At 44.1% G+C, this 15,490-nt stretch overlaps 1 protein-coding gene across 1 annotated transcript in view; it reads left to right on the forward strand.

Annotated features, from left to right (window-relative positions):
- The window catches only part of LOC131671912 (protein tiptop), a 115,897-nt gene that overhangs the window by 5,233 nt on the left and 95,174 nt on the right, over positions 1-15,490 (forward strand). The window lies entirely within an intron of this gene.

Consider the following 15,490-nt stretch of genomic DNA (forward strand, 5'->3'; position numbering starts at 1 on the left):
TCTCCTTGTCCGGCGATGGCCGGGACCTCGTTGTTGCCTTTGTTGCCCCTCTCTGTCATTTAAGACCACCCTGTGGCCTCATCGTCGTTGTTCTGCGAAGAGTCGGCAGCCACCAAAGGTATAAGCATGGCAGCAGCCGATATCGACGATTCGCGCTCTGCCTTAGCTCGTCGCTTTCACAATAATTATCCTAACCAAAGCAAAGTAAACAGTTTCAGTAGTTAATGCCATAGGAAATACAAGCGATGAATGCACGTTGTAGTAAGTGCATAATGTTTGTTAAAAGATCATATACAAAGTCAGGCACTCGCTAACTGCTCGAGTGCGCGACCCTCCAAACACTCCGGCTGCACACAGTTTTACTCACTCAAGTGGAAAAGGGAGCTTGCCTCTCCCTATGCTTTCCCGGAAGCCTGGAACTCTATAATGGCTGTGGCTAGGCCCATCCATACGACATATAGCCATTCGTTTCATATTATTTTACATCGAATAATTATTAAATAATAATTTATTGCTACTTTTATTTATCATTAACAACTGAAATAATAACAAATGCGATATTGTGCGATAGCTGAATCCCTATAGCGTGCGTGTTAATACCTCAATCTCCACAGTCTAAGTGCGTCCATTAGCTTCTCTTCCCAAGCATTCGACTTTAGTGAAGAGGTGTTCGTACTCTTATGGCTATTTGCTTGAGAAATTAATCACCGGTTGTTCTCTTCATCGATTTATTCACTGCCAATAGTACACTAAAACACTACCAACCAAACAGTTGGATCGTTTTACTTTTGAGATGTCTGGCGACAAAAACAACGCACTACAATCCTCTTCAACTACAGCCAATCTTTCAAACAATCAAGTGGAGCAGGTCGAGGAATCGTAACTTTTAAGAAAGTCAAGACTGCGTTATTTTTGGTCCGTATTCCCAAACGAACTCTCCAATCGAGCGAGTGAGAGTAGACGAGAAGCAGCGAGCATCGAATATTCAAAGGCACACGCGCATAGCGGCGCAAAAGAGCTTAGCCGACGCGATATAAAGATAGCGCGATTCGAGATTAAGAGGCGGACGTATGAAACATTAGTCGCAAATGCGACGAGGCGTCAGCGATGATTGATCTGTTGATGTGCGATGCGGCTAATTTATTTGATGGGCGCTAGCTCGCGCGCGAGAGGGTTTCATTTTCTATATTTATAACAGCCGCGCAGTAGTGGTCGTTCGTTAGCTCTCGGCCGGCACGCGAGTACTGACAATTCCATAGGTGTCATCATTCGATCAAACGCGCGCAAATGAAATTTCCTTCGAACACCGTTGCACAACTGGGAGGCGATAAAGTTTGGAAATCAAACGTTAGTCACAAAAAGCACGTCGCACGCGCGATTCCCCTAAAAGTCACGATAAATCAACGAAAATGGACACTACGCGGCCGCATTTGTGCAAGTAAGGGGAGCAGCGAGCTACATTGAAACATAAATTTGAGTTATTGACATCTAAAACTCGCTCGCGCAGGTATAATAATCACGCGGTTCGGGCTAAAAAAGAAGTCGGGTTTTTAGCTTTTGTGTTGTAATGTACAATATCGTGAATCTCCTTTGGGGCAGAGAGGACTGATTTATTTGGCTTTGGTCGTCTGGAAAAGTTGGAAATTCCGTGAGAGAAAGACAGAGAGAGCGAGAGAGAGAGAGAGAGAGAGAGAGATGCGACGCTTGGAACCTTCGTCAGGGAAAAGCGTGTCAGTTTTTGCTGTTGGTCGTCGCGTCCGTTGCGAGCTTGAAGGATTTATAGCGCCAAGTCGCGTTCTGCTGGCAGTTACTCAAATACCGAGAAGAACCAACCAACGAAGATCTAGCCTCCCGACAAAGACCATTGTCGTAGCTGCTGTTGCTGCGGTGAAAGTTTTGCGCAATAGGCGGTGGTCACCCTTGTTTTTTCCATAAGGCTCATCTCACGCAGTGTGACGCGCGCAGGTATTCTATTTTTCCGAAGATAAACGAGAGTGCATTTGCATGCTGCTGGCCTGCATTTCGAGTTACACTTTCGAATTCTTATTACAATAAGTCAGATGGCTTTCAGACTAAAGGTTTTGCCTAACTCTTACCGTGGACCAAAACACTGAAACACCCGTGAAAGACTCATTCTTCATTGTTTAATTCTGCAGGTTAAATGAGTTTTCGACTGTATAAAACGGTGCGCGCCGTCAGATTATCAATAAATTACATTCATTCATACAGCAGCAAGAACATCGGTGAATTGTGCGCCAAACGGTTCATTATATAAAACTGGACATTTCACAGTGATAAATGAAAAAAAAAACCGTTTCACGCAAAAGCGCTTCAAAGTCTGGGGCGAATTGTCGCGAATCTGTCGGCTCGAGTCGCAATTAAAACTTTTCTGCCTCTGCTCTCTTAGTCGAATTGCGCGTACGTACGAATTCCTCAATTTCTCGGAGAAAAGTAACTCGAGGTATTCGTCAAGTTGTGCGCGCGCACATAACGAGGGAGTAACGAAGTAACGACAGTGGCCTATAATAAATTTGCCCCCCCCCCCCTTTTGTCAAGGGGATCAAAGCGCTTGCTTTTAATTGATGCGTCGAAGAGACAGCAAAAACTGCCGCAAGTGCGTGAGTATGCGCTTGTGTGTGACGGATTACTTCCGATGACGCGAGGAAGCCGTTATGATCTTTATTTTTAGGAAACTCAATGCGTGTAGTAGGCGAGAGAATGTATTTTCGTGCGGCGCGCGATGAAGATGAAATTGTGTAATTCGATGGAATATAATTCTGTCGGGCATCTCTCTTCGGCATTATGTTTCGAGCTTCAAAAATCTCCCGTGCTATTTTTAACATTTTGACGTTGGTGGCTCTTTGAATAATAGCTACTCATAATGGCGATTGTGCAAATCGAATTATTACAATATCTCTCGCGTGATCGAAAAATTGTTTGGAATAATAATTAAAAGAGAACGCGCGCGTGCACCAGCTCGTGATTTAGGAATTGAAATCGAAGCCAAACCGTACAATTCACACGCGAATAAATTGGAAAGTGTCGAAACGTAAAATTTGCATTGACACGCTGCACATATAGTTGCAGCGCTCGCAGCCATTAGAGGGACATGCACAACCTCTCTGAGCTTATATACATCGTTGCAGTACTCTCTAATGCACAGCAACGAATTTAAAAGAAAAAAGCAGAGCGGCAATTTTCGTTCTCATATAAAACAATGCGAGTGTGCTCTGCATGCCGGTGCTAGGCAGTTTGGCAGAGCATCCGGGCATTATAAGACGTGGGTGCCTTTAAGTGACTTTTGGTGTAGTGACCGCTCTCGTGCCTCTCTTCTAACAAGCGTAGAGCGAGCCGCGACGACTCGGTATATAATTCAATGTTGTGCCATGTGAGAAAGAGATCTTTTGCCTGTGTCCGGATATGGACTGCTTGGCTGACAAATCGGCTCCGGCATTCGTGCACCCGGCTTAGATCTTTTAAACAGGGTATCATTATTTGCGTGAGACACTTGTTGTTGGAAGTTTAAATGATTGTTTGTGAATATTCGCTTGAATGGTAAAGGAGAACTCGAATCGAAAATTGCTTTCGACATGATTAAACAAGATTTTATCTCGAATTTTGTATTGCAAGGAAGAAAATCGATAGTGAAAATCATATGTTACACTAAAATATATTCGATATCGCGAAAAAAATATTCTATTTCATTTCGACAAAATCCAACTTCCGAAGTATACCAACTTTTTATTTTTTTGACAAATCTTTCCGCAGTAATAATCCTAAAAAATGAAAGAATACGCCACCGCTGCAAAAGATAGGTTTACATATAAAAATCAAGATCGAATTGCAACGATACTTATAAATATCGACGATCCATTTCTCAGACTTGCGTATATTTTCGGCCACACGTCGCGAGGAGAGCAGCTCACACGTAGGCATTGATTGATTCAATCGTTGGCCGGGTGTCCTACATTTTTGGCGCGAAATAAGTCGCGACACTGTCCGTAGCCATCGAGCGGCGCGGCAACGTAAACGCCTCATTTACATCGGAGGAGCGAGTCCGCGTACGGAGCATCGGCGGTCGTCCTGCTGCCTACACGGATTCTCGAGCGTCCGTCTGCTCGCGTGACGGGCGTCTCGTCAGTGCAGCCCGTCAGCTTTCAAAGCGGAGAGAGCGCGAGGAAACGCGCGCGAGTGGATCGATAAGCCGGCGCACGTCTGGACGCTGCTACGACTTTCCGCGCGAGAGAAGGCTGGACGCAACCTACCTACCACCCCCTCGCTCCTGCGCCTGCCTGCCTGCCGGCCTGGCCTGGGTCAGAAGACGTCTGCCCGGGCGAGCGACAGCTACCACCCACCACCCCCTTTATTTTCCACTAGCGCCCACTCTCCCGCTCGCTTGCTTTGCTCTGGCTTATACCCCTTTTTCCCTGCTTGTATGCCGAAACTCAACTTTCGCGTGTTACGTCCTCACCCCCCCCCCCCCTCTCTCTCTCTTCGTATGTTTGCGTATTTTCTTACCGTGTTATGTTCACGTGGAAAATTCAGTTCGGGCGCGTGCTTCGGGTTGGATCGCTGAGCAACGTAAGCTTGCAACGAGTCGGCGTGCATCGGCAGTCATTGTTTTCCGAATGCTACTTTCGAACGGCTGATTCACAGAAATCAATATCGATAAATCATTCACGCAGCTACAGCATGGGATTAATAAAAAGTGTTTCGCGGGGACAAATTACACTTCACAGCGTGTAATTAAAGACTAACGTGCAATCAGTCAGAGTTATATATTTCAAGGGAAAAATTAGCCCACTAAAATATTGATAAAAACAAGCTAGGTGGGAAACGAACGCTCGACGGACTTTGAAACAAACGTCCCGTATATGTTGTCTCGTTAGCACATCCTGCAAACTCACTATTCCGCGCGACCGAAGACGGACAAGAGAGAGAGAGAGAGAGAGAAAGAGAGAGAGAGAGAGAGAGGGACGGCGAGAGGGCGATGTATAAGCTCGGGGCTGCATGCAGCCACGGTAAGACGAGAGGACATCGACGTGGCAAGGCGACCCGACGTCGCGACGCTTTATCGAGGCGCCTTCGAGCGATTTACACCTTTTGTTTTCTCTTTGCGACAGTCTGAGAATTGATTTTCTCCTCGTCGCGCTCCTCGCTGACTTTCCGACTAAAAAATATACAATTATTAGTTGTTTCTTTGCTCTGACGAAGTAATTGAATGATTCAATATCGACGAGGACCAAGCAGGCGATGGATTTGTCAGTGACTGGGCGATCCGTTGATTTGCACTGCAACAGCTTGCAGACGCGGATAATTGCCACGTTTAATTTCTTGACCCCTTCGGCTGCGCGGTAGTTTGCGTTGATAGTACTCGATCAATTCTCCTCTCCTTAGATCCCCGTGCCGACTCAACCGACTCAACGACGACGACAAATGATCGCGATTGCATAATTAAATGCGCAGTCCGCGAACGCCCACTGCATCTCGTCGATCAAGCAGAAACATGAAAAACCTTCGCTTCTTTCACGGTACAAATCGAACTGACCTCTCCGCCGCGCTTACACCTGCGCGCCAAGATGAAAATAAATGTAGGTTTCGAAGAAAAAAAAAAAGAGTAAAGCATGTTGTACGCGCTCGGCCTCGCATCAATATTCATTGATTTCGTCGCCGATCAATCCTTCGGCATCGAGTCTGTGAGTCGTAATAGAGGTAACTTTTTCCCCAGCGGTGCCGCTGCCTGAAGGAGAAGCTAAAGTGACCCATTGCTGACGCGGCGACCAATCGATATCTCGCTACCTTCTCTTTCTTCTCCCTGCGAGTACACCTATCCTCCTATCCAACATCAACTTTGACGACGAACGTAACGAAGTGACGCCTTGCGTAAGACTCTGTCTTAGAATGTAATAAGTGACTTACGAATTGGTTTTCGGAAACGCTTCAATCATGCTTCATAAGTCTGTTTTTCCTTAATCTTGTTCTTATAATACGTTGCTTATTTAATCAATTACGCAACCAGAAATATCAGTAATACAACAAAAAACTCTGCGTAGTGTACCGAAGTCTGCGCGGTCATAAGTGCTACATTATGTCAACACCTGCAAACATTTTCGCGAGTATAATTTATATCGAATAGTGTCCGAATTCCGCGCAGCTTGTATATAACGAGGGAGAAAACTTGTTCTCGCAACTGGCACTGCAAAAAATTAAACTTGCTTTATTTAATTTACTCTACATTTAGATCGGCTGAGTGTATAAATTTATGCAGCTAGTACTCTACTAAATAAGACACGTACAAGCAGATGGGAGAAAAACTTTTCATACATCAACAATTTGGTAAAAAGTAATGGATTGACTTTCCTGCAGGAGTTTGAAGGAGCTTTGCCAACAGCTACAGTTGCCGCGCGTCAGTTTTCGTGTAGCGATGAAGTCTTTCACGAGCGCGACGCCAATCAATCAGCTCATTACACCAGATAGCCGTGCCTCCCAACCCTCCTTCGTCGTCGAAGACGACGTCGGCTAGACGTCTTGTGCGACGCGTCCCCGATATCTCCTTGTCTCGGCGATTTGTCATCGGCTTGTTACCTGATTTGAACAAATCAGTTTCTCTCTCTCCCTTTTTCTTTCGCCTTTTTCTTCATGCTTGGCGTGGAACCTCGTCTGTGCATCGATTATTTTCATATTTTTTGCGTCGATTGTTCATTCGAATACCGATGGAATTTCAAATTTCGTTTATTCCAGGTTATTCTCAAATTCATTTTTCTTTTTCGGATAACAGTTCTAATATTCAAAGGTTCAATTTACGAATAACATATATGTTTTTCTTTTTTAAAATTGTCACCAGAAATCCAAAATAACCCTAAGCAAAAACAATACGAGCTTGACGACAAAACTGTAAACTCGAGTTTTACCGCTGAAAATCAATAAAGCCTAAGAGTCGCTCGTCCGCACATTATATACCACATGGATATTACAGAGGCGCGCGTCGCTCGTAAAATTCGGGGCAGTACGTGTTGCCGTGTGTCCCTTTAGTATGTCGAATGAACGGCCGAAGGCATTACGTAAGACACGTAATGGGCCAGGAAGAAGAGCGAAACTACTCTCTTGCAAAAACAAACAGAGTTGAGCGTGGCACACATGCATGCGAGCGAAAAAAGAGGACAGCAAGCGCTCGCTCGAGCAGATGGGGGAATGTGTTCGAACCAAATTTGCTACTTGTGTCCTCGTAAATCATATCACTTAGCTAAGGATCTAATTTTGCTCGATTTGCCCGCTCGCCAGATTTCAATTTCGGACGCATGCCACGGGCTATGAATATATATTGTATATCTCTCGCGTACGTAGATGCCCGACACTTTCTTTAGTTATAGCTTCGTGGAAACGCGTGACAATTCATCAACTGCTGTGTGCGTCTCTCTCTCTCTCTCTCTTTCTCTCTGCGTCTCGTGCTTGTTTCGGGAATTGTTTTGTTGTTTCCACTGACGTACGGAATACTCGACTAATCGACTATCTAGTCGCCGCAAGATAAATTCCATCGGCGACATAATCCTGTGAAACTTGGAAATTAAGCGCGCGCGCGCACTGAAACGATATGATGAATTGCCACGACAAATCGAAGGCATTTTAAAGAATAAAAAACAAAAAACAAATAGCGGCGCGCCTGGCACTCGCAGTGGTGGCGGCAGAAAAGGAGAACGGCAAAGAGAGGGCCTGCAGAGAGAAAGAATTCGAGAGGCGCCACAAATCACACTAGAGGTGAGGGGTGGTAGAAGTCGTAGGAAAAAGAGGGTGGTTGCCGGTAGTGGGCTATATACGCGAGCGAGAGCCAAGTCAGAGACGAGTTCTCTCACTGCCGGGCGATAACGCGGGGAGTGGGAAGGGGGAGGAGAGAGGCGTACGTATACGCGTGACATGCTTTATGACGTCTGTTCATCACGTCGAGGTCCTCGGCGCAGCCTCATAAATTAGAAATCACCCCCTTAGATATAGGCCCCTTCGCTCCTTCTCTCTTCGTGCAAGAGTACGCGCGGATTTTTTCGTAACTCAACAGCTGACACACACACACACACACACACAGCCGAAAATTACCTTAGACAGTGACGTTTTTACGCGACGACGAGCGACTGTTTGATGATTTATCTCCTCATTTCGAATTGCTTGTGAGGTCGAGATTTTATATTTGTTAGAGCCAGCTTGCGTATGAGTATGTGGACTATGTGACTTTTTGATTGACGAATCGTCATTTTATTGTGGAGCTTTACCCAAAGCTGACCAAACAACGACTGTCAACGTGGGATTACTTTACATCGTTGGCATCAAAAGTCCAATCTGAATATAGCGAAGTTGCTTTATATCGATAACGTCTCGCGTTGTTTGGCCGATTGAAAAGAATACAGCCGCAAAGCAATAAAGTGACTTTCAACGAAACAAATTAAATTTCTCATCCAAGAATACATCAAACTTGCGCATAGGCATAGACGCTAATACGCCGGGAGACGCAAGTATAGTAATTACAAGTCTGCGGCATCTGTGCTACGAGGCGCAATCTTCGAAATTCCGGGTATACACAAGAAAAAAGTATCAGTCTGAACATTCAATCAGTTTGGGTCTCATAAACGGCGAGCGAGAGAGAGAGAGAGAGAGAGAGAGAGAGAGGACACTCATTACAAACGGAGAGCGGATAATATCATAGTACACACACCGCAGTAACAAAAAAATGAAAAAAAAGCAGGAGGGAGAAGGAGGAAAACGAACGACAGGTATTGACTTCGAGTCGATTGACCCACAAGAAGGCGGTTGCGGCATCGATCGTTTTGCCGCGCCATAATGATCGTCGCCTGCGCGATGAAAGCCTTTGTGAAAAATCGCGTTATAACCCTAATTTAATTTTATGGCCTGGAGAGAGATGGCATCGGCGACTTGTCTACGCGCAAAGGCATAATAGCCGCGGACGCGTATATAATAATGGACTGGCAAGGACGAAGAAGGAGGAGACCGACGTATCGGGGGGAGAGAGAGAGAGAGAGAGAAGGAGGGAGAGGAGATAAGACCGACGACACAGAGAGACGGGGTGGTAACAGAAGAGCGAGAAGAGAATGAAGAAAAGGAGAAAACGATGGGAGCCAGACGGGCAAACGGTGGAAGCGATTTCTAATAGACTTGCAGCCACCATGATTTTTTTCATGTGCATGGAAGCTCTGCCTACGTTACGTTCTTTAATTGTTAATTTTTCACTTTGGGGTATTTTTTCGTTAGATATTTCTCATTACATTGTTACGGAGGAGTTATCGCGCAATAACTTTTATGTTTTATTTTTATGAAAAAAGATTTGATTAAAAATTGCCTCTTGATGACAGTAGCCATCGAAAAAAGATTATTCATAAATCGTGGAAAGTTTTATGTGGCTTTATCTTTCCATAGAAATACGTTAACGACAACTCCATAAGACGACAGATTACTGGTAAAACTCGTAAAAGAAAGTTGATTCAGCAGAGAAGTAAACAAAAAAGTAGACTTCTGCAGGAAGGGTGAAAAAAAGGCGACTCGCCAAAAGAAGGGCAGAAGGTAGGAAGAACAAAAAAAGAGAGACAGTGCGGTCTCTCATAATCAGTTGTAACGTGAGCTATCGTAAAAACCTAAAACACAGAAACAAAAAAGAAAAAAAGAAAGAAGTCGGCGTCGCCGTCCACTGTGCGCTCAAATTTAGTAGCTTCCATAGAAGCAGCCCCCGAAAAACTGGAAGAAAGGCCCGCAGGAAGAACCAAAAAAAATAAAAGACTTTTGCGAAACCGCTTTTGAGGAAGTATTATTATCTCTCCCTCTCTCCCTACCCTCGTGCAACTTAGCCCGCAGATGATGAGTTAAAAAGAAGAGATTCGTCCACACGGCAGCGGCAGCGGCGCCAATCGTAAAAGTCGGTCGCTCGATGGACTGATGACATATCTCCTCTTTTCGTTTGCCACCGCCATTTGCGAAATATCATGCCTTTGAAATCAAGATTCTTCGCGCTTGAGATTGATATATTCTTGGAAATATGTATTGTCGAAGATTGTAAATCATTCGTGACGCGCATTTAAAAGCTTTTCAATCTCGCGCGGTTAAACTTATAAATAACGCTCGCGCGAGGTGCGAGTCTTTGTGAAGACTTGTTTTCGATGCATACGCTGCACTTTTATATTAATAAATCATTCGTGTGCGCAGTTGCGAATGAAAATACACGTTGCATTAATTTTTTTTTAATATACGCTTGCGGGTATACCGAGGTATTTTGCGAATACATCCTGTAATAAGTCAAAAGCTACGGTGAAGAATATATTTTATAAGCGTTTGTAAGAATTTTTCAGAAACGTTTAGCAATAAATAGTTTACTTTGTCCTAAAATCTATAATTAAATTTTAGATTGGACGTTGAAAGTGAATGGTCTGCAAATTACAAAATTTTCGTTGTAAAAAATTTAAGAACTCACCTCAGGCACTGTACAGAGCCCATTAAAAAAATAACCACGATTCGGCAAAAAAATACTTGCTTATATCATTACGATGCCAGAATAGCTTTCAATCAATGTTTTCCCATGTAAGGCTGCCCCATTACGCGTCATTAAAGTTGTCCTAAGTAAATGTACTCGGCTCGCGCAAGGCGATCAAGATTGATCCTTGGAAGAGGAAGATCATATCTTAATCATCCAAAAAGTATACTCGAGCTCGCGGTTGCAGCCCCGACGAAAGACAAAGCAGGGTCCGAAAAAAGAGAGGCAAGGGTATCTCACGAAATTACTTTGTGCCGAGCCGTGCGAATGAATAGAAAGCAGCGATAATGAAAAATCCCCAAAAAGGCCAACTCGGCGGCGTCAGCGGCTTTCGGTTAAATTACTGTAATAATCCATGCGCAACCAAAGGTACACATACATACTTGTACGACTTTTTTGATTGATCCCTCTCCGAAGCGCCAAAAGAAAAAAAAGAAGAGGGTCAGACTTTGGCATGATTATCTCTCTCTCTCTCTCTATCTCTCTCTCAACAATAGCTCGGTTCGTAATTGGTGCATAATTCGCGAAAAGTGGGACGCGATTTTCTGAGAAGATTCGCCGCTTTCGCGAAAGAGAGAGAAGGTGGAGACTCGTATATGCGCCGCCATAATTGCGACCGGATTCAAGCGATCTACCTCAATGGGGCAAACGAGATGGATCGAAAGACGAAGTGAGAGGCCTGCGGCAGTGTATATAGTTATATATATATACACGATCGAGGCGCCTCGAGGCTTTCAAGGTCGACAACAGCGAGTCTCGAGTCGAAGCGAACGCGAGAGATGGACGTTTGAGCTGCGGGTGATGGATTCGCTCGGTTTCTCAGGCCATTTTATAATGCCGCTAGCAACTTCAATTACTTTTTTTCTCTCTCCAGTTCAATGTATATACTTCCTTTTTTTTTTCTTGTTGTTTAAAAGTTAATTTTAAGGAGAAGTCGCTGCGGAGTTAAATGGTCGTGTGATTGGATCTTCGTGCGTTTGAATTATAACTTTTTTAATACATGAAAAATGTATTGTGTAAAATAAACTTGATTATTTTTATTATATTCATTCGGAAATAAACATTTATTTATATAAACCATATAAAAATATGATCGTCCGATAAACCTGGAGCTGTATCATAAAATTTCTTTCTATCCGGAAGTGTCAATTTATTTACACTTAGCATCGACATCATATACGAAAAGAAAGCCGCAGAACAGTCAGTCCAAGAGAGAAATCATAGTTTTTATTCACGTGCATGCTTTTTTCACGTTTCACACTTCCTTCGATTATTGGCAAATTTCTCAATCGTGATAATGTTCATCAATAAACTGTCAAAAGTATGAAATTTATTTTCTCAATTTCTCATTAGCCGCCAAGTGCTGCAGTACGCGAGCAGGCAATAAATCAATAGCACTCATACAATTATAAAGACTCATCATTTCCGCAATAAAATATGCTTGACGTGGACCTTCTATGCTACGTTAAATCAATTCCACGAGCTTCTTTTTCAATGAAATAACGAAGAAGAGAGAGGGGAAAAGAAATATGGTATCACGCACTTATAAATAAGGTACAAACTAGCGGGAATAAAACAAGACAATAATAAATACGAAAGTAAACGCGCTTAATGGGCGAAGATTTGCTGGGCCAGATAGAAAGGAAGAAGGGGGGGGGGAGCAGAAGCAGCAGCATCCCACGCAAAGCACTCTCGGTGCTAACTCAACCTTTGGGATTTGCGTCGGCACTCGAGAAGAAGCGACTCTCTCTCTCTCTCTCTCTCTCTCCTTTCTGCGAGAAGAGGGTGAGCGCGCGAACCCACCCTCCCTTTTCTACATTCAAGATAGCTCGCAAGGAATACGTAAGCAGCGGCGCGCGACTAAGGCACGTCCGAGCTTTTCGCGCTTCTACGATTCCCTTTCGTTTGTGGAGGGAGAGGCAGTCGGGTTTACGCTGCGTTTATGCAAAATAATGTTACCTTCGCCTTGCCTTCGCCGAATTTACCGGAATTTCGGAAGATTTCCGCTATTGCTGTTCGCTCGAATTGATTGGATAAACCTACGTGCGTATTTTTTTTTATAAGATTTTTATAATTTTTCTTGAGCTTTGATGAGCTATTAGCTAAATGTTTACAAGTACGGACGTTTAATGTCGAGCAGTTAGTTTTAAGCAACAAAAAGATGTATCATTAAATTTATTTGAAATTTCATTTAAATTATCTCAAGCTCACTAATACCGTGTTATTTAATTTCGCCGACAAAACTTTAAAAAAGGAAAATATTCACTAAAAAGGATAAGCTGCAAAATACGAAACGTAATTGACAAATATCCACAAACTTGAAAAAAATGTTCGACAACATTGAAATCGTTCTCCTATAATATACATCGTAGCTATATCGTCTTGTACAAAAATCCAAAAACTACGGGCCATCGTCGGTAAGCAATCGTTCAACAGCGCGAGCAAAACCGTTGCGGCGGTGTCGGCCTTATACAACACCGGTAAAACGCAGAAAGAGAAGGCGTATAGTAGGGTCAGCAACGTCGTTCGGGCAAGAGTTCGGCTGCCGAGCGCCGTAAAAACGTCAATTAAAGTGTTTTATTTGATCCTTCGTTAAAACGTTGAAATGGAATTTTGATTTATGACAGCACAGCGCGAACGAGCTCCACTGCTCACACACGCGGGCGCGCACGCACACATACACACGCGCACGCGCGCGCACACATACACAGACGCACACTCGTTCGCGTAAATAAAATAAATAGGAGGCTATAATTAGCAGCCGGCCGGCCGGTCTCTCGCACACACACATGCACACACACGTATTACGAGTAAGCTAAGAAGGGCGGTATCGTTTTTTCCCTCTTTTTCATGAATTACGACGAGAGAGAGAGAGAGAGGGAGGAAGAGAGAGAGAGAGAGAAAGAAAGAGTCAGCGGGAAATGATCGCCCGATGAAGCAGTTGCTTATGGTGTATTCCTACACCTTCAGAATTAAGATGCGTAGAATTTTGAAATGGGCTTATTTATCGCGCGAAGACGGATAAGAAAGCCTAGCTCGCGGGATTTCGATTCGTTGCCGGTGCTGACAAAATTTTCTTTTCGAGAAATGCCTAGCGGAATCTATTTACGGGATCAACGAGCATTAACACATGATATCCTGCTGTTATATGAGCTCGTTAATGCCAACACTCACGTGTGCAGACGATTCGACAGAAGCTAACGACTATGCTTAAACAGTGCGAAAGAGCTTTTGGACGGATTCCGCTTTACAGATCAGATTTGGCGTGATAACAACGTTCGATGAAAAGCTTGAATGCTAAGTGTAACTTTAATTAGTAAAGTTTTTAAATGCATTCACGTCCCGACGGCTTAAAGTGCAACAAATTATATTCGTGCTCCAAATTTACGCCGATAATAAACCAATTCTTTCTGATTTTTGTTTCAGGTAAGTCGCAGTTCGTCTGCATTAAATATCCCATGCTCGGAACTCACGTGAGTGCTAACCTAAAACAGACAAAGCACCAACGCTTCCGTTGACAACCAGAAAGGACGTTTGCATACACATATAATCGCTATAAACTTGAAAACATTTAGCATTTTACCGAGGCAAACTAATTTTTACATTATGCGCTATCGTATACATAGAAAAAGCAGGAGTAACGCGTCGAGACTTGTTTTTCGGTATAATTGTGTATTTAGTGTTGGCGCGTAACACGCGCGGCAGAGTGTCGACCTAGGGCCCCACAGCGGTGACCTCGTCGTTTTGATAGATGAACGCGCCTCCCGCGCGCCACCGCTCACCTTGTGTCTGCGCGTAGGTGTGGGATGAGGATGAATGACTCTCGTCAAACACGCGCGCGCCTGCATTAAGGGGCAGCAACAGCGGCGTCTTGATAATATTGATGACCGACTCGCTGCAGCTAAACGTGTCTTTTGCCTTTTGCGTCCGCCTATGTAAGAATGGTAGCCGCTCGATAATTGATGGTAAAGTGGCATTTTTTACCGACTACATTATACGGGGATTAATTAATTTGCGCGAGAGTTTACGAAAGAATCTATGCGTATGCGGGTATATAATGTTATTCGCGAAGGCTGTCGTATTTGTGAAATCGTTAGGAAGTTAATTGAACGCGCGATAGTAATGAAAAGCTCATTTTTCTCTTTTCTTTTTACGTTTAACTACAGGCTACAGCTAATTATTAGCTTAATCTTAATTAAATCGATCGATCATTTATCGTTCGACACGTTTAACTCACACTTTTAACATTATCGTCAAACAGTTATCAGAATATTACCCGGCTGGCGGCGAAACGACGAGTTGAAACTTTCACTTGCCGAACGTTAGCTTATGATTTTCTCACACCAAGCGCGCGGCCCGTGTAATGTGCCTTTTATAACTACATTTATTCGAGTGTTTAGTACTATTTCGTATATGCGCAAGTTTGCCAGAGCGTCAACATAAAATATATGTTTAGAAACTTTAGTGCGCGATAACTTGGAATCAGCGAGTCATCGATGAAATTCGCCACCACGCAAACAAACTTCGCAGCTGTGGAACATCGTAAACGTTTGTTTCCGGTTTTACAGCAAGGTATACGGAAATAATTCAGTCCGGAAAATGCATCGAAGATCTTAAAGACACCGAGAAAGGAGGGGAGGGAGGGGGGAAGAGAGCGCCGATGACCATATTGCGGTTGACGCCTCGCGGCGCGAAAGCGTATAAATCGATCAAGTTCGCGAGCTGGCAGCAAAACACAGCGCCGTTAATTTCGTCGCGGTCGTCCCACGTCAATTTCAATGCAGTGCTAGCAGCAGCGCGCGCTTATACGTCGCTCTCAGAGCGGCAAGTCAGCGGTGGACAATACGCGTATACACACACAGACGCGCACAATAGAAGCGAGGCGCTGCTGGTGGTGGTGGTGGTGGTGGTGGTGGTGGTGGTGCCGGTGGTAAGGTGTCCTGCGCGATGACCTGCCAACATTTC

Source organism: Phymastichus coffea, unplaced genomic scaffold (genome assembly GCF_024137745.1).
Source record: "Phymastichus coffea isolate CEN01 unplaced genomic scaffold, Cenicafe_Pcof_1.1 PCOF00138, whole genome shotgun sequence".
Lineage (NCBI taxonomy): Eukaryota > Metazoa > Arthropoda > Insecta > Hymenoptera > Eulophidae > Phymastichus > Phymastichus coffea.